Below are 26,201 nucleotides of genomic sequence, written 5' to 3'. Positions count from 1 at the left end.
ACCATCCCCCATTGTGGACTTACTTCCTATCTGACCTGCATCCAGTCCCACCTGTGTGCCTGCCCTGTGTGAGTGGACATGACGAGAACACACAGGTAATGTGTGAAGACACTAAGAGAGGATAAAGGAAAGCATGAGGCAGTGTGAGCTCTCTCTATTCCCTTGGGAGGTGGTGCAGGACATTGGCTGAGAGCCATGCGCATGGAACAATGAAATGGTCAGATTAGAAAATAGGTTTTAATCTCTGTTTGCTTTCTTTAATCAAGTGATTATTAATAAACTCTATGGAAACTAAAAACCAGTAGTTTGTAATTTAACGTTAACACAACAATACATCCAACATACTATTTATGTTCAAAGAACATAATGTACAGTTCACTGGAATTTTTAGTGATATTAATTTAGACTACTCTATTAAAGATGGTGTGTGTGTGTGTGTGTGTGTGTGTGTGTGTGTGTGTGTAAGGGAAATCTTTTAAGGTACTGAAGTAATTAAAAATATCCCTTTCAACATTGATAAACTGTACCTATGACCTCTTCACCTCAAAAATTTCTCTAATTTCACTCATCCTTTTCTCTTTTTTTATCTTATATGAGAGAATGTTATTCCCCTGCTTTCAATAATTCACTCTTTCTCTTGGGCCTTGACCCTGTCTCATCATACCTTTTAAGGACTTTGTTCATCAAATAATTTTATTTTGTTATTGTCTCACTTTCTTTATGATGCCTGAATCTCATTGTCCAAAAATGATCAGTTCTTAATTATCCTGCCAAAAAACAACAAAAATCCTCCTATTTGTCTATTATTTCCAGCTGAGGGCCACATCCCCTCCTTTTGCTAACAAACTTCATGTGAAAATACCTTTTGTCTCTATTTTATTTTTGTGTGTTCACACTTTCTAGCCCAATGTAAGCATCTCTGACCATTGAAATACATGGTCAATATTGTTACTAGTAAACCATTCCCTGAGAGTCAAATTAATTGACTTTTTATAAAACCTTAGGCACTAGACTTGATTTTTATTTATTTCACCATCATTCATAGATTTAAGTATTCTGAAAAAGACAGTCCAAAATGTAAATTCCTAAGATTTATTTTAGACACTCATCTCAAATTTGCTTTGGAATACTATTTTTTTATTTGTTTGTCTAAATGTCACTCTATTCACAATATGTCTAAAAAGTATTTGTCATTTAAGCCACTATTTCCCAAATTACACAGGATCCCACCCTTGAGTATCTTTGACTTTTCATTTGTGTTCCCCCACATACCCAGCAAGTGTCTAAATCCTATAATTTCTTCCTATATAATTTTAGGCTCTTTTAAAATTTGTCATGTTATTATAACAATCTCTGTTTGCTCTAATACTCCCACACATTGCCGCCATGCCTGCCTTCCTAAAATAATGTTTTACCTGTTTTTCTCTCATGTAACAGCTCCATTGGTTCCCATCCTCCATATTCCAAACTCTGCAGCTTTATAATCTTAACAATATAACTTCTACCTAAATCAACAACATTATTTCCTGCCTCTGAACCAGTAATAGTAGCAACAATTTAATGGAACAGAATGTATAGATGTGGAATTCATTTGAAAAGGGATAATTATTAAACGCATGTTAACTAAAAAGTAAAGATAATACAGAATTTGTTGAAGGCTCTCCTTAACAGGTAAGATACAGAATACAGATGATGATCCAGCAAAGCAGATGAAGAAAAAATTTTTAGAGAGTCAAGAAAAAATCTCCATTAGAGGGGAAACTCCTAAAGAAACTCTTAAAGGAGAGATAGAATCTGAATTTTGCCTAGAAGGAACAACAGAATTAAGGTAATTATATGAATCATATACATGAACAACTCTCAAGGTCATACACCAAAAGAATGGATAGAGTTGAAATTCAGTTCCAGTTCTTTCAACTTCATTTGATCTGTCTACCCACTCTACATAGAGATAGAGAGGGATAATGGCAATAAAAAATAATAAAAAGACTAAGTTTAGATTCATTAAATTGTAACCAAAAAGGAGTATGTTGGTGGCTAGTACGTATGTAATCCTCAATTTATGGGAAAGATGTGGGCAAAAGTGATAAAATATTGAGATCAGTCAGCTATGGATTTTTTGATCAGAGTTACTTCTTACAAAATGTGTACTAGTATTAAATATATGGATATTTAATTTATCATTAAAATTTTTTAAGAATACAGTTTTAAACATACTATAAAATCATTAGGACTGTTCATATTTTTTTAAAAATCAGTTTTAACATTTTAGATAACATTGGAAGTACTAAAAAATGAAGAAAATGCAGAATAAACATCACAATTCACCTTTCTATACTGCTTTGTTTTCAGAGTATTCATCATCCATACCTTGTGAGGTTATTAGTGCTAACAGAGCTATAATTACAATGTTAAGGAAAAAGAAACAAGTCAAGAAATTAAGTGATTGTCCATATTCATAGAGTTAGTAAAAATGGAATTAAAATTATAATCAGATTTATTAAATGTTTTCATTATCACAATAAGCATAGGAAATAGGGACTACAAATATCATTATCTTAATTTTATAAATGGGGAAATTGAGACTTAGAGACATCTAGGGATTTGTTTATGGTGACACAGCTAGCAAGTGTTATGTTTGAGATTTGAATGATATTCTTCCTTACTTAGAAGACCTACCCTGTAACTTTTGTATCTCTGAAACATTGCCTCTGAAATTCTTAATTAACCAGGATTGGAACATATCTAGAGTACAATAATAGCTAGTATGCACAATGATGATCCCCAAATACTGAAAGATTATAAGGAAATGCCATCTTTAATTTTTCAAGATGAGTCAAAGTAGAGTCTGTATCAATTTTTCCTTGGAATATGCTTTATTATATTTTAATATTTTCAAAAATGCTAATTCCTAAAAGATCATGTAGGGTATGAATTCATTAACAAGGATATTTGATGAAGCAAAATTGTAATGAGAACAGATTCAACTGGAATGAGAATTGTGCATGTGAGAGACCATGCAGTTAAAAAAAAGTACTATCTCTAAGAGGCCGTAATAAGTAGCATCTACTTTATTTTATGTTCTTAATAATGACATGCACACAGAACCTATCTCTTCTCACCTTTTGTTCTCTGAGCAGAAAAATCCATAAAATAATATTCTCCATTTCCAAATACTTGGAAATTGGTTGAGTGACTGAGTAGGAATTCCAAATGGTTTTTAATAAACAATATCAATCTATGTAGCATTTGGCTAGGTGATTATGAATGTTTTAGAGAAATAATTCATATACTTTTGCTGATCATGCATGGGCATGTTTTTTTTTTTCTATTTCCAAAGAGTTCAAGTCTCTCTGAACTTGTTCTTCACCTTGCCGTCTTCTGTCTCTCTCCACAGTTAGAAATGTGTAGCTAGGCATTTGCCTTGGAAAAAGAAGAACATTTCACAAAATCATTCCTCTGCCCTCCAGCTTTTACATGGTGTATTTTCTTTCTTTCTTTTTTTTTTTGGCTGTATTGGAAAGAACAAAGGGATTACTCTTGCATGTAGGTTTAGGAACTCTCAAAATTGGAGGGAAACTTAGAGATTATCTAATCCATTTCCCTCATTTTACAGATGAGAAAATTGAGCTTCTTATCAGTGAAATGACTTGCTCAAGATCACAAAACAGACTAGTGAAAGCAATGAAAGTAAAACTCAGATCTCCTCCTCCACCCTCTTTTCTTAGATACTGGGCATGGGCATATCTCCGTTATGACTATGTAAATTACATTCACAGCTTTGGTAATAAACATATTTGTTAACAGAATCTTGAAGTGGTAAGGTATGGGTTAGATGATTTAATAAATCACAAATGTAAGATTCTTTGATAGAATGCTATAATTCATTTCAGCCATCTCTCCACCACAATATTATTGTGCCAAATGAAATATTCAGAAATTGGTTTGGAAATATGTTATTAGTTGAAAAAAATTGCTGTTTTTTTATAAAATTTATTTTATAAAATAATTTATAAATTTATAAAATTTATAAATTTATAAAATAATTAACCCTTAAGTAACAAGGATGAAAGTAGCTTTTGACAATTAAATTTAATATAAATATAGTCAAAGAAAAATTAAGGAAGGAAGTGTTATATTTATAAAGGGAGATAGATGGGGAGGAGCAGGGATAGAAGGAAGTTAAGGGATAAGGAGAATTGGTATAGAAGGGAGAGAGTGTGCCTAGAGCTGGGAGAAATCTGTACAACTACCCATATCCTTCACAACTTAAACACACAAAAGTGGTATCCCTGAGCAGATGTTTGGACAAGGGTGAACAGGGGCCATGTCCCAATAAGTAGGCTTTTGTGGGATTATGATGTTGGATTTGCTCTCAAGACTTGGCTGTTGCCTGAGTCCCAAGAAGCCTCTTTTGGACACATAGTCCTATCAGACAGGCTGAATGTCTCTGTTTGCTCTTGGTTTTGTTTAGCCAAGGCTAAATAACCAGCCTACCCCAACACTCCCTTTTCCTCCTTCTAACTCTTTTCCTTAACTTCTGTAACAAATGAGATCTGACTGAGGTTTTATTCAGAACAAGGGTGGTCTAATAGTTCAGGAAACAAGGGAGGGATTGGGTCAGAGGGAGTAGGAAACCCTACAGGACTAGCCAAGCAGTTGTCACTTCTTCTTTAGCTGAGTCAAAGGGTTCAGGCTTCAGTTTCTCTTCTTCTCCTTTCTCTCTAATCACTTCACTATCCTAGTCTAAACAGATCACTAGTATCTTTCTTGGGAAGGCAATGGAATGAGGTAGGTCTTCAGGGTGACCCCTGTGAGGTTTAGGGGTATAGCGCCCCTCAGAAGCAGTTGTTGTTTCCTTTGCTTCTTTAATCAATGACCCAGAGATATCAGGAATCTTTATGTCCTCCAGGGCAAGGGGAAATGGTGGCAAGGCTCTGGCACCATAAGTTCAGGGTCCCAAACTCCATTCCTTCACTCCTTATGAATCCACAGGGAAAAAGACCCCCTCCAAAGCTCTCAATCCCACAAGACCTTTGTGCTCCTCCAACTGCCACTCTTCCCACCTGCCAACATTCTTAAATGGTTCCTCTGTGCCAGTTTCTCTTCCTACAGAAGGAAACAGAAAAATATTTCCTAGCCTACCACCCTAATATTACCAGTCCAAAAGAGTGTCTTCTGCCCAAGCCACCAACAACGAATCACAGAAAGATTCCCCCTGCCCCCTCCCACCAAAGACCTCCAGAGAAAAGCCTGATCTCCTCTATGGTCTCATTTTTATAGTACCTTTCTCCATGTCACTCCTTGTTTCTCTGAGCTGGTCTATCACATCTTAGGAACCAATCAAAAGTCTCTTTGACTTGAACCCATAACCCTTAGTTCCAGTTTATGTTCCTAGGGGTTCTTAACCCATGACCTTTCTTTGGAGTGTTCCAGCCATGCTAATGGACTGGCTCTGAAGAGCAGAAAGTTCATGACTCTGGGAGAAAGAGTTTCCCTTTACACAATATTTAACTCTAAGGTTACCAACTTTGAAATAAACAATAAAAGGTAATTTAATTTACAAGACTAAAATGTCTCTAACATAGAAAATCAGATAAGATAACAGAATGCATGTATTCCCCAAAATGCCATCTGATTCAATTCCTTGCTGTAAAGAGCAGAAGTATATAAAAATCACTCAACATAGATAGAACTCCTCTTGAATATCTCCAGAGATACGCTCCACAATCTCTCTCAATGGCCCATTTCAGTGTTTAATCACATGATTTGGGCTGGGAGTTCTCTCATGTCTACCAAAATCTCTCTTGCTTTGATTTAAGTCCATTTCCTCATGTCTAACCTTACCTAGATATTAATTTGCTTCCTCTCAATCAAATCCCTCTGTTTATATCCATGAGTATAGTAATTAAGTTTTTTTTCCCATTGCCTTCATTTTTCCAAGCTAAATAATTTCAATTCATTTAGTTATTCCTACTAGGAATTTTTCCTACATTCCTAAGTTAAACTGGTGAAAATCAAAGCTCTTTTCATATACAAGCTCAAACTTTGCAAGAACTGCTTCTAAGAAAAGGTTATTGAGCCCTGGAAAACAATAATACATAAATTGGACATACTTTTACTTATTCACTACAGAAATGGATACACATGATTGTAAAAAAAAGACATATATGCCCCTCATGTTCTTGATCTCATGGGCTTTGGGGAGGCACAGGGCTGTATAAATAAAATAGCTCCTCTTTTTTTCTGGACCATTTCCAAAATAAAAGTATGAAGCCAAAGCACTGTTTTAAAGGGATTTTCATAGATTGCAAGAAACAAAGTGCATTCCTCAATAATCCATCAAGTTGTTCCCACAGTGTTTGGGGAGATGTATTTGGCCTGTTCAGGAATCCTGGAGAAGGAATGTGAGTGAGGAATACAACATGGCCTATAGCACTTTATTGAGGAAAATAGCTTTCTAGTGACCTCTGTATCTACCAGTTAGAAATAGACTACTGCTTCTTGGATATCTATTGTGTATAGCATCCGGAATAAGCACATTTCTCAGTATGTACAGAAGAGAGGGACAGTTAATTTTCCTATATTTGTCATTAGAACTTAATCCAATAAATCAGTAGATCACAGGATGGGAGATAGGTTACTTTTCCCAAGATAGATATTGTGTACCTATAAATAGAGACCAAGACAGAGAGATTTATATACAAATATACAGGTAGATTTCTAAATATGGATTTAAATATGTTTTAATGTTTTAAATATTCTTTAGAGAAATACTTTTTGAACATTAAACCTCTAATGTCATATTCAAATAGCCAACTCATGTTGAAAGCTCACCTTAAATCACTTATGTTCTTAGCTCAGTTCCTCAAGACCCAGGAGGAACATGCCAATATAAATAGATATATCTATAGGCACAGAAGATAAATATATGTGTATATGTATATACATATGCACATATATATATTATTTAAGAATAGGGTCACCAGAAATTTAATTTATTCCCAAGAGATTTATTTACAATTTATTTACATAATATAGAAGAGTGAACTAAGAAAACCAGAGAGAGGATAGGGTAAGATATCTAACCTAAGCACTAAGGAATTTACTCCTGACCCCTGGCTCAACCCAGGCAGGGAGAGTTAGTCCTTAGCTGAAAAGACCTCAGCAAAGCCAAGGACCTGGGGATGTTTGTCTCAAGAGGTAGGTCTCTCCTGAGGCTAGTCTCTTCAGAAAATCCAGGAAAGTAGTCAGCTTTTTCATTAACCATGTGTCAGTCCAAAGGGAGAGATTCAAGGACATTCTCACCAGGAACAGGGTTTCAGGTCCTCAGTAGATTCTTCACTAGCCTCCAACATGAACTCAGAAGAAGCTGAAGTCCAAGTTGAACTCACTCAGGAAGTTGTAACTCCCTTTTAAATACACTTTCTTTTGCATCACTTCCTGTGCCTTCCCCTACTTTTATGTCTACCAAGCACAGTTGAAGCTTTGCTTAGGATGGTCCATGGGGCAGTCATTTTGATTCTGATTCATCACCCATTATTGCACACATGGGTCATAGACTTCCCCACTAAATGATTAAGTGGGATGTTTACACTTTTGATGATTAAATCTAAAAATGAGCAGGGGAGTTAATTTCATTTTCACAATCAGGAGAGAGTTAAATTTAATCTTTACAATATACATACACATGTATGTGTATGGAAATGTATGTATAGATAATGAAGTGAATATGAACAAAATATCAACTTTCTCAAATTAAAAAAAGGTTAAAATGCAATGATACAACATGCATACATACACACACACACACACACACACACACACACACACACACACACACCAGTAACACAAATGATTGTCTGCAGACATATAGTTTTGACTTAGGATAGAGTATTAGATGACACATTCTTGGTAGCTGGATTTGTGTCATTTTCTATCTTTGTAGCCATAATGCCCAATCAGAGTACTTAATACACAATAAACAGTTAATAATTTGTTTAATTGACTTGAACTTTCACTTTTACTCTTTCAGCCAATTTTTTTTTTCTCTAATACTGAGGACAGTGGACTAGATGTCCTTCTAAGATCCCTTCTCACTCTAAATGTATGATGTAGTGATCCTTTAAATTGAAATGTATGTCCTGAAAGAAAAAAGAACCATATATATATATCTTCTGAATATGTGGGCATCAGGTCTAAACCAGAGCTTACTTATTGATATAAGCTGAAGGCCTTAAAATAGTCTCTGGCCTCTTTTAGTTTTTTTTTTTTTAAACATTGGTTAATATGAATAGGTTAAGCAAGATTGGTTATTGGAAATTGTATGCATTAGACTGTAACTGATGTTGGGTTAAGAAAAGAAAGATAGTTCTGTGGTATCACTGCAATGTGTCCATTTACTGTGTGCACATGCATTCAGATTTCTCAGTAATCTTGCCAGAAACACCCACTGGACTCTGAATTTCACAAATAAAAGCAGATTATGAAAAAAATTAAAAAAAATCATATGTATGTATATATATAGTTAGAAATTTAATTCTTTTCTGTTGTGGTTTTTTTTTTTTGGTCTTCCATCCTGAAGGCAGCCAACTTCCCAGGGAGCCTGGAACATGCTACTTTTTTCAGGAAAAGAAAAAAAAAATCCTTCAGAATATTCCGATAACCTTTATATAGGCATCCAGCTAACTCCAGTAATGAGTTACTCATTGGCAGCAATCCAGAAATAGAAGATAAGATTGGCATTTGGAATGTATAACAAATGAAAACAAACAAACAAAAAAAGGAAAAATAAGTACAAAATAAAATCTAAGCTCATGGGAAACAACAGCACCATTTTTCCCTTTTTTTGATAGCTTTTTTTTAATAAAGATCCAAGTAAAATATTTCCCTGTTTTTCCTTTATTCTATAGTCCTGGAAAATTGACCAAAAGAGATTTATTAGACTATTATTCTTTACAAGAAATGAATTGAAAAATGTCTTTTATCTTATTGAGGTGCCTTCTAAAATATAGAGTATATTTTGGTGATATTTATAAATATTATACTTAATCTGGAGAATAACCTATTCATTAAAATTGATACTGATATGAAGAAGGAGGTTCTACAAAGTCAATTCTCACACCCTGGTTTCTAACTCATTGTCATACATAGTAACAGTACAAAGGAATAAGAGAAAGAAAGGATAAGCTTTTCTTTTATAAAGGTAAAAGTAATTCATCTGGATTCAAAAAATTAAATTATCAACATCTAATGAACTAACCATGGTTAGATAATAGTTGACATGGGGTAGAGTGGGGGGAGCTATGTGGTTCACTTGATTGACAGATAGGAGTGACTTCAGACACTTCCTGGCTGTGTGACCCTGGGCAAATCATTTAATTTCAATTGCCTAGCTCTTACCACTCCTCTGCCATGGAACCAATACACAGTATTCATTCTAAGATATAAGGTAAGGATTTTCTTTTTATAAAAATAGTTTATATTGAAAACAGAATTATAGTTTTTTCTATATTGCAAACTCAACTGGAATCACAATTGTAATATATTTATTAATTCTATTCAGCATACATTATTCACAAAATATGCATTTGGGAGATATTTTTTCTAGACAATAGTGTAGAGATTAAATTTATGTTTGGACTAAATATAAGAGAATATGGTCAGTGCTTTAAAAATTAATACAGTTCAAGTCAAAATGACTTTTTAGCAGCTTTGTTTACAAAAAAAATAGAAGGGAAGAGTGAAATAGAGAAATATGAAAGGAGGTAGAGAATATGTAACATAACACACTAAATATTTACTTTGGTGCCTGGCTCTACTTTGGCAAGGTTCCAGGAACCACAGCCAGAGGTCCCAATGGTGAATTAAGCAAGGCATTTATCTATGTGGCCTCCTCTGAAAGGGAGTCGTCTCTGGGTGCTAATATCTCCAGAAGCCAGGAAAGGAGGGTCAGCTTTTTTCACTTACCAGGAGAATATCCAAGATCAGTCTTAACAGAAGCAGTCCAAGAGTCAGAGTCCCAAGTTGGAGCTCCTCCAAGGCAAAGTTCAAAGGAGAAAGTGTGTTTAGATAGGAAGTTGAGGGCTTTTTAAATCCTTTTTCCTAGTCACTTACTTTCCCTTCCTCCACTTTACTGGGACTAATAGCAGTGTTTTAATTTACTTAACACTGCCCAGGGGAAGTCAGTCACTTCTGGAGGTGTAAACCATTTTAGTAAGTAGTTTGGGAACCTCTCCTACTTAACATTAAGTAGGGATGTCTTCACTTTGGTTGATTACATTTAAAAGTCGGCAAGGGGTAAGTCAATTCCATCTTCACACTAGGCATATACATTTAAGTTTGAAACATTTCATATCCTTTAGATCTTTATATTATTCTGAAAAACTACAATGTATCCATGAATAAATATAGCAAAAGGAAACTGGTAGAAACTGAAATTATGGAAGCATCAATAAATAGAAATTTATTTGAGTCTAAAAGGATTTAAAAAAGAAAAGAAGAGGATAGGTGATTCAGATGAGAAATGCTAAACCTGGTGGCTCTCTTAAGACAAATAATCAAGTTTGGAAATGAGAGAAAGAACATCTTATGAGATAGTCAAAAGGAACTAACTAGTAGGCAGCTATTTTTTTTTATATAATAGGACTTGAGTAGACATATTATGATGATATATAAATCTGTGATTGATCTGAATCTAGAAGCTATTCCAACTAATGTAAATTATAGCACCTTTTATGGAAAAAAAGAGGACAAGAAAAAAACAATAGTTACATAAACAGGATAGCCTAGAAAACAACCACACAATGTCATAAGATGAGTGATAATTCATTGAAAATATTTATTGTATTTGTTGGCAAATTATTAGATAAAATAAATTTTAATGATTGCATTGATTTTATTTCCATTACTGGTAAATTCACACTTTTTATTTTTTGTTGTAGGTTTACTTTTCTCTTTTTATAAATCATTTTAATGAATGGTTTATATGTTTTTCATAAAACCAACACAGTTTTTTTAATTCAATTATTTTCTTAAATTTTGTTAATCTCACCTTCAATTTTTAGGATTTCCAATTTGTTATTTAACTAGGGATTATAAATTTGTTCTTTTTCTAGTTTTTTTTAATTATATACCCAATTCATTGAAGTGTTCTTTCTCCAATTTATTGATATAAGAATTTAGAGATATAATTTTCCTCAACTACTTTTACTGTATCATCTGGATTTTGATATATTATCTCATTTATGTAATTATTTATTTTAATAAAATTATTTATTGTTTTCAAGACATTTTTTTAGCTGATTCATTCCTAAAGATCATTATTTAACCAATTAATTTATATTCTGTGTTTCCATGGTCCTGTTTCCATGAAACCTTATTAAAGATATTTCTATTTCATTATGATCTGAAGAGAATATATTTAATATTTCTGTTTTTTACATTTGGACATAAAGTTTTTATGACTTAATATGAGGTCAATATTTGGAAAGGTACTATGTATTTACTTTTATTTCTATTAAGTTCTCTCCATATATCTATCATATGCAATTTATCAAAGATACTATTTGCCTCCTTGATTTCTTACACATTTATTTTTGTTTATATTTATCTTGTTCTGAGAAAAGGTTAAAATTCTTCATTATTATAGTTTTGTTATCTATTTCTATCTGTAACTCCTTTAGATTCCCCTTTAAAAATTTGAATGCTATAACACTTGATATATATAGGGTTAGTATTGATAAGGCTTTATTTATTTTTTTGTTACTTTTTTTGTTATTTTTTAACCTTGTCTGACATCATTCATTACTACTCCTTTTTTGTCAGTTGTAGTATAATATGTTTTATTATACTAAATATGTACATATATATTACATAATATATTTTATTCCATCTCTCTAGTTTTATGTATTGTTGAGTTTGGGTTTTTGATTCATTCTTCTATCCATTTTCATTTTATTGGTGAATGCAAACATTTACACTCAAAATTATAATTATTAGGTATAGATTTTCCATCGTTTTACTTTTCCTCACTGTTTCTTTTTTTCTCGCTTTATTTTATTCCTCTCCATAAATCTAATTTTCTTATAACCACTATCTCCCAATCACCACTACTTCTTCAGTGCCTGCTTTTTTTCTCTCCCTTAACTTTCTAATGTTCCTTCCCTTAGTGATATGGAAAAAAAATTACAAAAAATGTAAATTGCCTAGACTAACAGAGGAGGAATTAGAATATCTAAATAAACATTTTTAGAAAGAGAAATTTTATGTGCCATAAATGTACTTCTTATTAGGAAAAAAAATCTTGGCTAGATGAATTTACATTTAAATATCTACTTCCAATATTAAGCAAATTATTTAGAAAATTGGAAAATAAGGAGTCCTATCAAAATCTTCTTATGAAAAAAATATGGGGCTGAGACCTAAATCAAGAAGAACAAAATCAGAGAAAGAAATTTATATACCAGTTTCATTAATGAATAGAGATTCAAAAATCTTAAATAATATATAATCCAGAAGACTACAACTATGTTTCAAAAAGATTTTACATTATTACCACCCAGGATTCATACAGTAGTACCTTGATACATAAGCACCTTAAGTCATGAACAATTCGAGATATTAGCAGTCACAATTAGGATTTTTGTTTTTGCTTTCTTCTCATTTTTGTCTTTATTATCATTTTTGGCAAATTTCTTAACTTTTAATCATGGATCCTGAGACAATGAGTGTGTTGAGGAAGTTGTGGGTCAGAGTTGTGTCTGAGAGTGACTTTGAAAGATTTGAACCTAAAATGAAAGTGGTAGAGGACATAGTGTCCCTTGGGAAGTCCATGGGCTTGGAGGTGAATGAAGAAGACATAGACAACCTTGTTAAGAAGCACAATTGAAGGACTTACAGGGTTAGCACATGGAAGTTTTGCAGGAAATTAGTGGGGAGGAGCCTGAAGTGGATAATATGATTGGTACAAATGAGAATGAGGATTTGGGAAAAAATTAAACAGTTAAAAGGACACCCCCATAAAAAGTTCCAATAGGTCATGTATTGAAGCTGTGTAATGACACTTGTTTCACACATTATCAAAACATTCCAAAAGGGAGGAAGAAAGAAACTTCCATGGAAATGTTTTTGTTGAAATGACCTCTAAATGAAACTGAAGAAAGTGTGACAAAACAGCCAAAATTCATTGAAGAAAATAATGATAATTAAGAAAAAGTAAAAAAAAAAGCAATTAATTTTAGCAATAAATTATATATCATAAATAATGTGCATAATGGTTACATTGGGACATTGACTAAGTAAGAGACTAAAAAAAAGTGGTCACTGATTATTATCCCTTAAATCAGGAAAACAATTAGGAGCTTTTAACAATTTTGTTTAATTGGAATATTAATGAAAAAAGAGAAATGTGGAAGGGAAAGAGGTAAGGAGATTGCCTAGCCTGCCCAAAATGCTAATCTGGTGAAATGAAGCTCGCTCCTCCGCAGTTACAATCTCCATGTGGGAATCCTAGTCACTCACCACAAAGCCAAGCAGGATCCAGACAAGATCCCAATGCAGAAAAATCTTCATGAACTAAACTCACAGAGGCAGCAGCAAATCGAACAAGAAAGTCTCTGACTCCAAGAAGCTCCAAAGCCAAAAGTTGAAGTCCCAAGGCTGAAAACTCCTGTGAAAAGGCCTAAAGCTCAAAGTCGAAGTCAAAGTCCAAAAGCCCCAAGGAGCCATTCTCCAAAGAAGTCCAAAGGAGCATATCTATGGAGCAGAAATTCCAAAGAAGAACTCCAAAGGAGAAGCCTCAAAGAGAAGTCCCTTGGAAAGGAAGTTTAGGGCTTTTTATATTCCTTTTTCCATGTCACTTCCTGTCCCTTCCCCACTTTACAGGAACCAATCATAGTCTTTCAATTTGCCTAGCACTACCTGTGGGAGTATCCTCTGGAGTTGTCACCCACTATAACAAATGACTTGTGAACTCTCAAACTTAGTGACTGGTAAGTAGAGGTACTTAAGTTTTTGATTGATTAACATAAAAGTCACTGGTTGATAGACAAAGAGTTTGATTCACTCTTCTCATGTGTAAGCTCAATTTTTCATTTTAATGTAGAATGTACCTGTGTCTACACACAGAGAGTAAGTTATGTTAAGTGATAGCAATAAAATGAAAACTTTCTCCACCAGCATCTTTACCTGACCTTGAAGCTAAATAACATTTCATAAGCAAGTTTATTTCTTTACATTCATTTTTACTAAATATAAATATATTTATTATTTATAAAATACTTTTTTTTAAAAAAATTGTTCCCTTCTGTCTCAGAGTTAATATTGTGTATTGGTTCCAAGGCAGAAGAATTGTAAGGGCTAGGCAATGGGAGTCAAGTGACTTGCCCAGGGTCACACAGCTCGGAAGTGGCTGAGGCCAGATTTGAACCTAGGACCTCCCATCTCTAGGCCTGGCTCTCAATCCTCTGAGGCACCCAGCTGCCCTCCATTTTTGTTTAAAAGAATACAACACCAAAAATGTGTGTAGCTTTTTTGAACAAGAGCAGATTAATTGCATTTCCATTAATTTAAATTGGGAGATTCAATTTGGCACAGAGTTACAAGAATTGTAAATTGAGTTATAAGCTTGACCATGGAATAAATTAAACTTGTGTGTCAAGGTACCACTTTACTAGATATGAAAGGAAGGATTGATATGAAGAAAACCATTAATATAATAGATTTCATTACCAAAAAATAACAAAAATAGGATGGTTATATCAATAAATTCAGACAAAAGAATTTGACAAAATAAAACAATCATTCACTTTTTAAAATACTGGAAAAGGTCAGTTCTGGGGGTGGAGTCAAGATGGAGGAGCAATCCTCAGCAGCATTTTTCCATCATGAGAATCCTCTCCTACCAAGATTAAAATATCACCACAAAAAGAAGACAGGATTGAAAGAACCAACAAGGAAACAGAGAGAAACAACTATCATGAAAATTAAAACCCAATAGGTAGGCAATGAACAACTGGGGCACTGGAGTAAGAGAAGAGCAGATATAGCAGGAAACTGTATCAAGAAGGAAAAAGCAAGCCACAAGTCCCCACCCCACTTCTGCTGTCTGAGGTTCAGGAATCTATGTCCCAGGCAACATCCAGACCCTGAGACCCTTCCTGAGTAAATAGAGATCCAAGCCAAACCATACCCATTAAAATTTCAAACCTGTGGAGAAATCCATAGCCCCAGCCCAGGGAATTGTAGTCTGGGTTTCTGACAAAGACTTAATTCACCCTTTGTGGTAGATGATAGTACTAAGTTATAAGTACTGATCTTTTTCCCTAAAGCTCAGTGTGGAGCTCAAAGACAGAACAATCAAGGGTTTGCCTTATTGGTCAAGTACACAGTGAAATAAAAAAAAAGGTGAGAGTAAGCCCAAGGCTAGAATTTGGCCAGCTCCTTAACTGATCAATATAAGAGTGAGATCAAAAGCTTATACCTAAACTTGAATCAAATCTTTAGGCTATCAGCATTACAAGGATCAAATGATTCAGCAAGGGGAGGGGACTCTCAGAGCTTTTAGTCCTCAGACCATCACATCATCCCCCAAGCCTATCTATAATTATATAGGAAAGATGAGCAACAAAATAATCACCTAAATCTAAAGAATTTTTATGGCGACAAAGGGAAATGTACAGATACAGAAGGGGGTAGTGAAAGCAAATACATGCAAAGTCCAAAAAATATGGATTGGACACAGACTCTAGAAGAACTCAAAAAGGACCTCAAAAACCAATTAAGAGAGGTAAAGGAAAAATGGGAAAGAAAATGAAAGTGGTACAAGGAGAAATGAAAGTGATGCAAGGAGAAAGTTAAAGCAATGCAAGAAGAGATGAAAGTAATGTAAGAAAAAATGGCCCAATTGAAAAAGTGCAACCAAAAGGTGACAGAGGAAAAGTAGGACTTAAAAATCAAAATTTACCATATAAAAAGTAATGATTTCATACGAAATCAAGAAACAGTAAAGCAGAATCAAAGGAATAAAAAATAGAGGACAACATGAAATATCTTATTGAAAAAACAACTTACCTAGAAAATAGATCTAGGAGAGACAATTTGAGAATTATTGGACTAGCTGAAAGCAACAATTAAGAAAAAAACCTTTGATATCACATTGCAAGAAATTATCAAATGGGGGGGAGCATAGTCAAGATGATGGCTTAGCAAGCAGCAAAAGTTCATACCTCAGAAAACCCTTCTTTACTGATTACAAATTGAATGCTCCTAGGGCACCGAAATTCAAACTGAACAACAGGACAGAGGTGGGGAACCCCCCTTCTGGACTCAAATCAAAACGTATGCCCCCCAAAAGCCAGAATCTGAGAATACTTGGCTCTAAGGGGAAGGCAGAGGGAAGGTTCCAGGAACCCTCCCTCCCAACCCAGAGTGCTGAGCCCTCAGAGGCAGTGGGAACCTCTGAGCAGGCAAAGGTGCTGATTTGGAGGGTCTAACTTGTGAGCAGTGGGGTGCCGGGCTTGGAGCATCCAGTGTAGACAGTGGAGAGGAAGCCAAGGAGGGACCAGGGCCTTGGCTGGGTCCCTCCATCTGGCTCCAGTCTCACCTTTGCCTCGGGGCACATCCAGACCAATCCAGTTGAACTTAATCCCATCAGGACTCCTCAGAGCTCAGGAAGGTGGGCAAAGGCACTGTAGAACCTTGCAGAAAGCAGAGAAGCAGCTAGAGAAAACTGGAGAGAGCCTGGGTGGCCCAGCCTTCCAGGAGTCTTCGGCCTCAGAGGACATACAGCATAACCCAGTTGAACTTAATCCAATCAAAATCCTCCACAGGACAGGGAAGCTAACATTCCTCCCCTAGAGACTATACCAAGAGATCTGACAAAGCTTCAAGAGGGGAGAATGAAAGTCCCAAAACAAAAAAAAAATAATGAGAGGAGCAAGAGCACAGACAAATATGGGGAGCAAAGAAGGGGTAAACTCGAGCAAACAACAGAAAAAGAAGAAAGAAATTACAATAGACAGCTTCTGCACAGGTAATGAGCAAAGAACAAATGAAACAGAGGGGGAGGGATAAGCAAAGGAAAAATCAGAAATCCCAGTGAATTGGATACAGGCTTTGAAAGAACTCAAAATGCAATTCAAAACACAATTAAGAGAGGTTGAAGACAATTGGGAAAAGAACTGTAAAACTAAGATAAGTTATCTAGAAACAGAGGCACTTGAATTAAAACAAGAAAATTGTGTCTTGAAAGCCAAAATCAACCAGCTGGAAAATGAGGCAAAGGAGATGAAAGATGAGGCAAAGCAGATGAAAGATGAGGTGAAGAAGATGAAAGATGACCTCCAAAGAAAATCAGACCAAAAGGAAAATGATGACCAAAAAACTAAGGATGAAATCCAGTCTTTAAAAACCAGAATACAACAACTAGAATCAAGTGACCTCAAAAGGCAGCAGGACACTATAAAATAAAACCAAAAGAATTTAAAAATTGAGGAAAATATGAAGCATCTCATTCACAAAACAGAGGATTTGGAAAATCATTCAAGGAGAGACTATTTAAGAATCATTGGCCTACCAGAAGACCATGACAAAAGAAAAAGCCTGGACATTATATTACAGGAAATTATTAAAGAAAACTGCCCTGATATCCTAGAACAAGAGGGAAAAGTGGAGATTGATAGAATCCACAGATCACCTCCTGTACTTAATCCCCAACTGACAACACCCAGGAATGTTATAGCCAAATTCAAGAACTATCAGACCAAAGAAAAGATATTAAAAGCTGCCAAGAAGAAGTCATTCAGATACCAAGGAACCACAGTGAGAATAACTCAGGATCTGGCTGCATTCACACTGAAAAAAAGAAAGGCATGGAATATGATATTCTGGAAAGCAAGGGAACTAGGTCTCCAACCAAAAATAAACTACCCAGAAAAACTGACTATATTCTTATAGGGGAAAGTATGGTCATTCAACAAAATAGAAGAATTTTAAGAATCGGTAAAGAAAAGACCAGACCTGACTTCCGGTTAAGAGGGCGGCTTAGAGAAAGCTAAAGTTCAGATCTCCGGAAAACCCTTCCCGACCAATCTCAAAATATAAGCTCCTAAGGCGCCGAAATTCAAAACGATCAACAGCACAGACCCTGGGAACCCTCCTCCTGGACCTGGACCCGGTTCAAAAGATACGGCTCCCCTCAAAATCCAGAACCCGAGATCACTCGGACCTCGGGGGTAGGAGCGCAGAGTCCAAGGCTCCCGGAAGCCGCAGCCCGGCCCGCTCAGAGAGCAGGGTCAGCGGAAACAACAGCAACCCTCAGGGCCTTCTATCAGAGTCCCAGTGAAAGTCACTGCCTGGGGCTTCCACTGCAGAGAGCTGGTCGAAACAACAGCAACCCTCAGGGCGGGCAAAACAGCCTCACAGGCTGGATCCTGCTATCCAAGTCTCAGTGAAAGTCCTTGTCCTCGGAGCTTGGGGAAGCTGCAGCCCATCCCCCCGCAGGCCGACGAAACAGCCTCACGGCCAGCGATTCTGAAGGCAACTTCCGGAAAGCGAGCCGGGGGGAGAGTGTGGCCTCTTGGTCCGAACCTTCCATTCCACTTCCAGTGAGGCATATTCAGTTTAACCCAGGGAAAGCTCATAGAACCATCTGCCCAGGACTAAAGCCCCTGAACACCAGACAGAGACAAGAAAAGCTAATCCTCCACATTCAGAAATGGCAAACTCCACAGAACCACAGAAGCCCCAAAATACCAAGAAAAATAAGAAGAAAGGGGCGACTTTGGACACATTCTATGGAGCCAAAATACAAAATACAGAGCAGATAGAAGAAGATATACAAGAAAATTCTCCAAAATCTTCCAAAGGAAATGGAAACTCTCAACAAACCTATGAAGAATTTGAATCAGAAATGACCAAAAAGATGGAAGCCTTCTGGGAGGAAAAGTTGGAAATAATGCAAAAGAAATTCACGCATCTACAAAACCGGTATGATGAAACTGAAAAGGAAAACCAGGCTTTAAAGGCCAGAATCAGGCAGCTGGAAGACAACGATCGTGTAAAAGAGCAAGAATTAATAAAGCAAAGCCTAAATACCAAGAAATTAGAAGAGAACATAAAATATCTCACCGACAAGGTGATAGATCTGGAAAATAGAGGGAGAAGGGATAATTTAAGAATAATTGGACTCCCAGAAAAGCCAGAAATAAACACCAAACTGGACATGGTGATACAAGATATAATCAAAGAAAATTGCCCAGAGATTCTAGAACAAGGGGGCAATACAGCCACTGACAGAGCTCACAGAACACCTTCTACACTAAACCCCCAAAAGACAACTCCCAGGAATGTAATTGCCAAATTCCAAAGCTATCAAACAAAAGAAAAAATCCTACAGGAAGCCAGAAAAAGACAATTTAGATATAAAGGAATGCCAATCAGGGTCACACAAGACCTTGCAAGTTCTACTCTGAATGATCGTAAGGCATGGAACATGATCTTCAGAAAGGCAAGAGAGCTGGGTCTCCAACCAAGAATCAGCTACCCAGCAAAACTGACTATATACTTCCAAGGGAAAGCATGGGCATTCAACAAAATAGAAGACTTCCAACTTTTTGCAAAGCAAAGACCAGAGCTCTGTGGAAAGTTTGATACCGAAAATCAAAGAGCAAGGAATACCTGAAAAGGTAAATATTAAGGAAAGGGGAAAATGTTATCTTCTTCTTTTACTCAAACTCTCTTCTATAAGGACTATATTTATATCAACCTATGTATACTAATATGTGGGGAAAATGTAATTTATAAATAGGGGGTAAAGAAAGACCAAATAGAATAATCATTCTCACACAAAGATTCACATGGGAAGGGGAGGGGAAGAAAACTCCTACAAGAAGGAGAGGAAGAGAGGGGGGGGGGGTTACTTAAACCTCAATCTCAGGGAAATCAACTCTGAGAGGGAAAAACATCCAGATCCATTGGGATCTTGAATTCTATCTTACCCAACAAGGGTAAGGAGAAGGGAAAACCAAGGGGGGGAGGGGGAGAGGGAGAACAAAAAGGGAGGGAAAGAGAGGGGGGAGGGGGAGGGAACAAAAAGGGAGGGACTAAAAAGGGAATCATCAAGGGAGGGGACAAGGGGGACTGTTTCAAAGTAAATCACTGGACTAAAAGGTAGAGCCGAAGAAGAAAAGGTTAGAATTAGGGAAGGCAATCAAAATGCCAGGGAGTCCACAAATGACAATCATAACTTTGAACGTGAATGTGATGAACTCACCCATAAAACGTAGACGAATAGCAGAATGGATTAGAATCCAAAACCCTACCATATGTTGTCTTCAAGAAACACACATGAGGCGGGTTGACACCCACAAGGTCAGAATTAAAGGATGGAGTAAGACCTTCTGGGCCTCAACTGATAGAAAGAAGGCAGGAGTGGTAATCATGATATCTGATAAAGCCAATGCAAAAATAGACCTGATCAAAAGGGATAGGGAAGGTATTTATATTTTGTTAAAAGGGACTATAGACAATGAGGAAATATCATCAATATGTATGCACCAAATAATATAGCACCCAAATTTCTAATGGAGAAACTAGGAGAATTGAAGGAAGAAATAGACAATAAAACCATACTAGTGGGAGACTTAAACCAACCATTATCAAATTTAGATAAATCAAATCAAAAAATAAATAAGAAAGAGGTAAAAGAAGTGAATGAAATCTTAGAAAAATTAGAATTAATAGACATATGGAGAAAAATAAATAGGGATAAAAAGGAATACACCTTCTTCTCAGCACCACATGGCACATTCACAAAAATTGACCATACATTAGGTCACAGAAACATAGCACACAAATGCAGAAAAGCAGAAATAATGAATGCAGCCTTCTCAGATCACAAGGCAATAAAAATAATGATTAGTAATGGTACATGGAAAACCAAATCTAAAACCAATTGGAAATTAAACAATATGATACTCCAAAACCGTTTAGTTAAAGAAGAAATCATAGAAACAATTAATAATTTCATTGAGGAAAATGACAATGGCGAAACATCCTTTCAAACCTTTTGGGATGCAGCCAAAGCGGTAATCAGAGGTAAATTCATATCCCTGAATGCTTATATTAACAAACAAGGGAGAGCAGAGATCAATCAATTGGAAATGCAAATGAAAAAACTGGAAAGCGATCAAATTAAAAACCCCCAGCAGAAAATCAAATTAGAAATCCTAAAAATTAAGGGAGAAATTAATAAAATCGAAAGTGATAGAACTATTGATTTAATAAATGAGACAAGAAGCTGGTACTTTGAAAAAACAAACAAAATAGACAAGGTACTGGTCAATCTAATTAAAAAAAGGAAGGAAGAAAAGCAAATTCACAGCATTAAAGATGAAAAGGGGGACAGCACCTCCGATGAAGAGGAAATTAAGGCAATCATTAGAAATTACTTTGCCCAATTATATGGCAATAAATACACCAATTTAGGAGAAATGGATGAATATATACAAAAATACAAACTGCCTAGACTAACAGAAGAGGAAATAGAATTCCTAAATAATCCCATATCAGAAATTGAAATCCACAAGCCATCAAAGAACTTCCTAAGAAAAAATCCCCAGGGCCTGATGGATTCACCTGTGAATTCTATCAAACATTCAGAGAACAGTTAATCCCAATACTATACAAACTATTTGACATAATAAGCAAAGAGGGAGTTCTACCAAACTCCTTTTACGACACAAACATGGTACTGATTCCAAAACCAGGCAGGTCAAAAACAGAGAAAGAAAACTATAGGCCAATCTCCCTAATGAATATAGATGCAAAAATCTTAAATAGGATACTAGCAAAAAGACTCCAGCAAGTGATCAGAAGGATCATTCACCATGATCAAGTAGGATTCATACCAGGGATGCAGGGCTGGTTCAACATTAGGAAAACCATCCACATAATTGACCACATCAACAAGCAAACTAGCAAGAACCACATGATTATTTCAATAGATGCAGAAAAAGCCTTTGATAAAATACAACACCCGTTCCTATTAAAAACACTAGAAAGCATAGGAATAGAAGGGTCATTCCTAAAAATAATAAACAGTATATATCTAAAACCAACAGCTAATATCATCTGCAATGGGATAAACTAGATGCATTCCCAATAAGATCAGGAGTGAAACAAGGATGCCCATTATCACCTCTACTATTTGACATTGTACTAGAAACACTAGCAGTAGCAATTAGAGAAGATAAAGGAACTGAAGGCATCAAAATAGGCAAGGAGGAGACCAAGTTATCACTCTTTGCGGATGACATGATGGTCTACTTAAAGAATCCTAGAGATTCAACCAAAAAGATAATTGAAATAATCAACAACTTTAGCAAAGTTGCAGGATACAAAATAAACCCACATAAATCATCAGCTTTTCTATATATCTCCAACACAGCTCAGCAGCAAGAACTAGAAAGAGAAATCCCATTCAAAATCACCTTAGACAATATAAAATACCTAGGAATCTACCTCCCAAGACAAACACAGGAACTATATGAACACAACTACAAAACACTCGCCACACAACTAAAACTAGACTTGAACAAATGGAAAAACATTAACTGCTCATGGATAGGACGAGCCAATATAATAAAAATGACCATCCTACCCAAACTTATTTATCTATTTAGTGCCATACCCATTGAACTACCAAAATACTTCTTCACTGATTTAGAAAAAACCATAACAAAGTTCATTTGGAAGAACAAAAGATCAAGGATATCCAGGGAAATAATGAAAAAAAAACACATATGATGGGGGCCTTGCAGTCCCTGACCTAAAACTATATTACAAAGCAGCAGTCATCAAAACAATTTGGTACTGGCTAAGAAACAGAAAGGAAGATCAGTGGAATAGACTGGGGGAAAGCGACCTCAGCAAGACAGTATACGATAAACCCAAAGATCCCAGCTTTTGGGACAAAAATCCACTATTCGATAAAAACTGCTGGGAAAATTGGAAGACAGTGTGGGAGAGACTAGGAATAGATCAACACCTCACACCCTACACCAAGATAAATTCAAAATGGGTGAGTGACTTAAACATAAAAAAGGAAACCATAAGCAAATTGGGTAAACACAGAATAGTATACGTCAGACCTTTGGGAGGGGAAAGGCTTTAAAACCAAGCAAGATATAGAAAGAATCACAAAATGTAAATTAAATAATTTTGACTACATCAAACTAAAAAGCTTTTGTACAAACAAAACCAATATAACTAAAATCAGAAGGGAAACAACAAATTGGGAAAAAATCTTCATAGAAACCTCTGACAAAGGTTTAATTACTCAAATTTACAAAGAGCTAAATCAATTTTACAAAAAATCAAGCCATTCTCCAATTGATAAATGGGCAAGGGACATGAACAGGCAGTTCTCAGCCAAAGAAATCAAAACTATTAATAGGCACAGGAAAAAGTGCTCTAAATCTCTTATAATCAGAGAAATGCAAATCAAAACAACTCTGAGGTATCACCTCACACCTATCAGATTGGCTAACATGACAGCTATGGAATGTAATGAATGCTGGAGGGGATGTGGCAAAGTAGGGACACTAATTCATTGTTGTGGAGTTGTGAACTGATCCAACCATTCTGGAGGGCAATTTGGAACTATGCCCAAAGGGCGATAAAAGACTGTCTGCTCTTTGATCCAGCCATAGCACTGCTGGGTCTGTACCCCAAAGAGATAATGGACACAAAGACTTGTACAAAAATATTCATAGCTGCGCTCTTTGTGGTGGCCCAAAACTGGAAAATGAGGGGATGCCCATCAATTGGGGAATGGCTGAACAAACTGTGGTATATGTTGGTGATGGAATACTATTGTGCTAAAAGGAATAATAAAGTGGAGAAGTTCCATGGAGACTGGAACAACCTCCAGGAAGTGATGCAGAGCGAGAGGAGCAGAACCAGGAGAACATTGTACACAGAGACTAATACACTGTGGTATAATCGAACGTAATGGACTTCTCCATTAGTGGCGGTGTAATGTCCCTGAACAACTTGCAGGGATCCAGGAGAAAAAAACACCATTCATAAGCAAAGGATAAACTATGGGAGTGGAAACACCGAGAAAAAGCAACTGCCTGAATACAGAGGTTGAGGGGACATGACAGAGGATAGACTCTAAATGAACACTCTAATGCAAATACTATCAACAAAGCAATGGGTTCAAATCAAGAAAACATCTAATGCCCAGTGGACTTACGCATCGGCTATGGGGGGTGAGGGGGGGGAAAGAAAATGATCTATGTCTTTAATGAATAATGCTTGGAAATGATCAAATAAAATATATTAAAAAAAAAAAAAGAAAAGACCAGACCTGAATAGACAATTTGATGTCCAAACACAGAACTCAAGAGAATTATCAAAAGGTAATTAAAAAAGAGGGGAAAAAAAAAACAAAACAAAACAAAAAAAATTTAAGAGACTTAATAAGTTAAGCTGATATGTATCCCTATAAGGAAAGAGGTCATTGGTAACTTTTAAAAACTGTTGTTATTACCTGGGCAGCAAAAAGAAGTACACTTAGAGGGAACAGTGACAAACTGTATAGGATGAAAGGACAAGACATAAATAGGTATATAGATATATGCATGCAAAAATACATAAACATGAGTATGCATATATATATACATATATATATATATATAACTATAGTTTAAAAAGTGGTTAATATTAAAAGAAATGGGAAAAGAAACAAATGGGGGTAAATTTATATGTCATGAAGAAGCTCATGGTGGGAGGGGGGAGAACATCAATACACTGAAACGGTAAATTGGTCAGAGACAGGAAATACTCAACTTTTATGTGCTTTGAAAGTGACTCAAAGAGGGAAAAATTCCAATCCATTGGGGGCAGAGAATAGATTTGCACCCTATAGGGGAGTAGAAGGGTAACAAATGATCTGGTGGGAAGGGAAGCAGTATAAGAGAGGGAGGGGGCAGGGGTTAATTTTAGAAAGATTACAGGGAAAATAAGGGGGGGGAAATGAGAAGGGAGGGGGTTAAAAAGGGAAATAAAGTAAGAGTGGGAACAAGGGGGACTGTTTAAAAGCAAACATATGTGTAAAAGGAAATAATGAAAGAAGAAAAGGCAGGAACAGGAGCAGAAATCAAAATGCTGGGAAATACACAGCTAGTAATCATAACTCTGAATGTGCATTTGGAAGAACAAAAGATCAAGGATATCAGGGAAATCATGAAAAAAAAATTCAAAGGAAGGAGGACTTGCAGTCCCAGATCTCAAACTATCCTGTAAAGCAGTGGTTATCAAAAGAATTTGGTACTGGCTAAGAGACAGAAAAGAGAATCAGTGGAATAGACTTGACATAAATGATCTCAGCAAGACCGTTTATGACAAACCCAAAGATCCCAACTTTGGGGACAAAAATCCGTTATTTGATAAAAACTGCTGGGAAAAATGGAAGGCAGTGTGGGAGAGATTAGGTTTGGATCAACACCTCACACTCTACATCAAGATGATTCAGAATGGGTGAATGACTTGAACATAAAGAAGGAAACTATAAGTAAATTAGGTGAACACAGAATAGTATACATGTCAGACCTTTGGGAAGGGAAAGATTTTAAAACCAAGCAAGACTTAGAGTCACAAAATATTAAATAAATAATTTTGACTACATCAAATTAAAAAGGTTTGGTATAAAAAAAAACAATGTAACCAAAATCAGAAGGGAAGCAACAAATTGGGGAAAAATCTTCTTAAAAACCTCTGACAAAGGTTTAATTACTCAAATTTACAAAGAGCTAAATCAATTTTACAAAAAATCAAGCCATTCTCCAATTGATAAATGGGCAAGGGACATGAACAGGCAGTTCTCAGCCAAAGAAATCAAAACTATTAATAGGCACAGGAAAAAGTGCTCTAAATCTTTTATAATCAGAGAAATGCAAATCAAAACAACTCTGAGGTATCACCTCACACCTATCAGATTGGCTAACATGACAGCTATGGAATGTAATGAATGCTGGAGGGGATGTGGCAAAGTAGGGACACTAATTCATTGTTGTGGAGTTGTGAACTGATCCAACCATTCTGGAGGGCAATTTGGAACTATGCCCAAAGGGCGATAAAAGACTGTCTGCTCTTTGATCCAGCCATAGCACTGCTGGGTCTGTACCCCAAAGAGA

Source organism: Monodelphis domestica, chromosome 7 (assembly GCF_027887165.1).
Source record: "Monodelphis domestica isolate mMonDom1 chromosome 7, mMonDom1.pri, whole genome shotgun sequence".
Lineage (NCBI taxonomy): Eukaryota > Metazoa > Chordata > Mammalia > Didelphimorphia > Didelphidae > Monodelphis > Monodelphis domestica.
Note: the sequence above shows the minus strand (reverse complement) of the source record.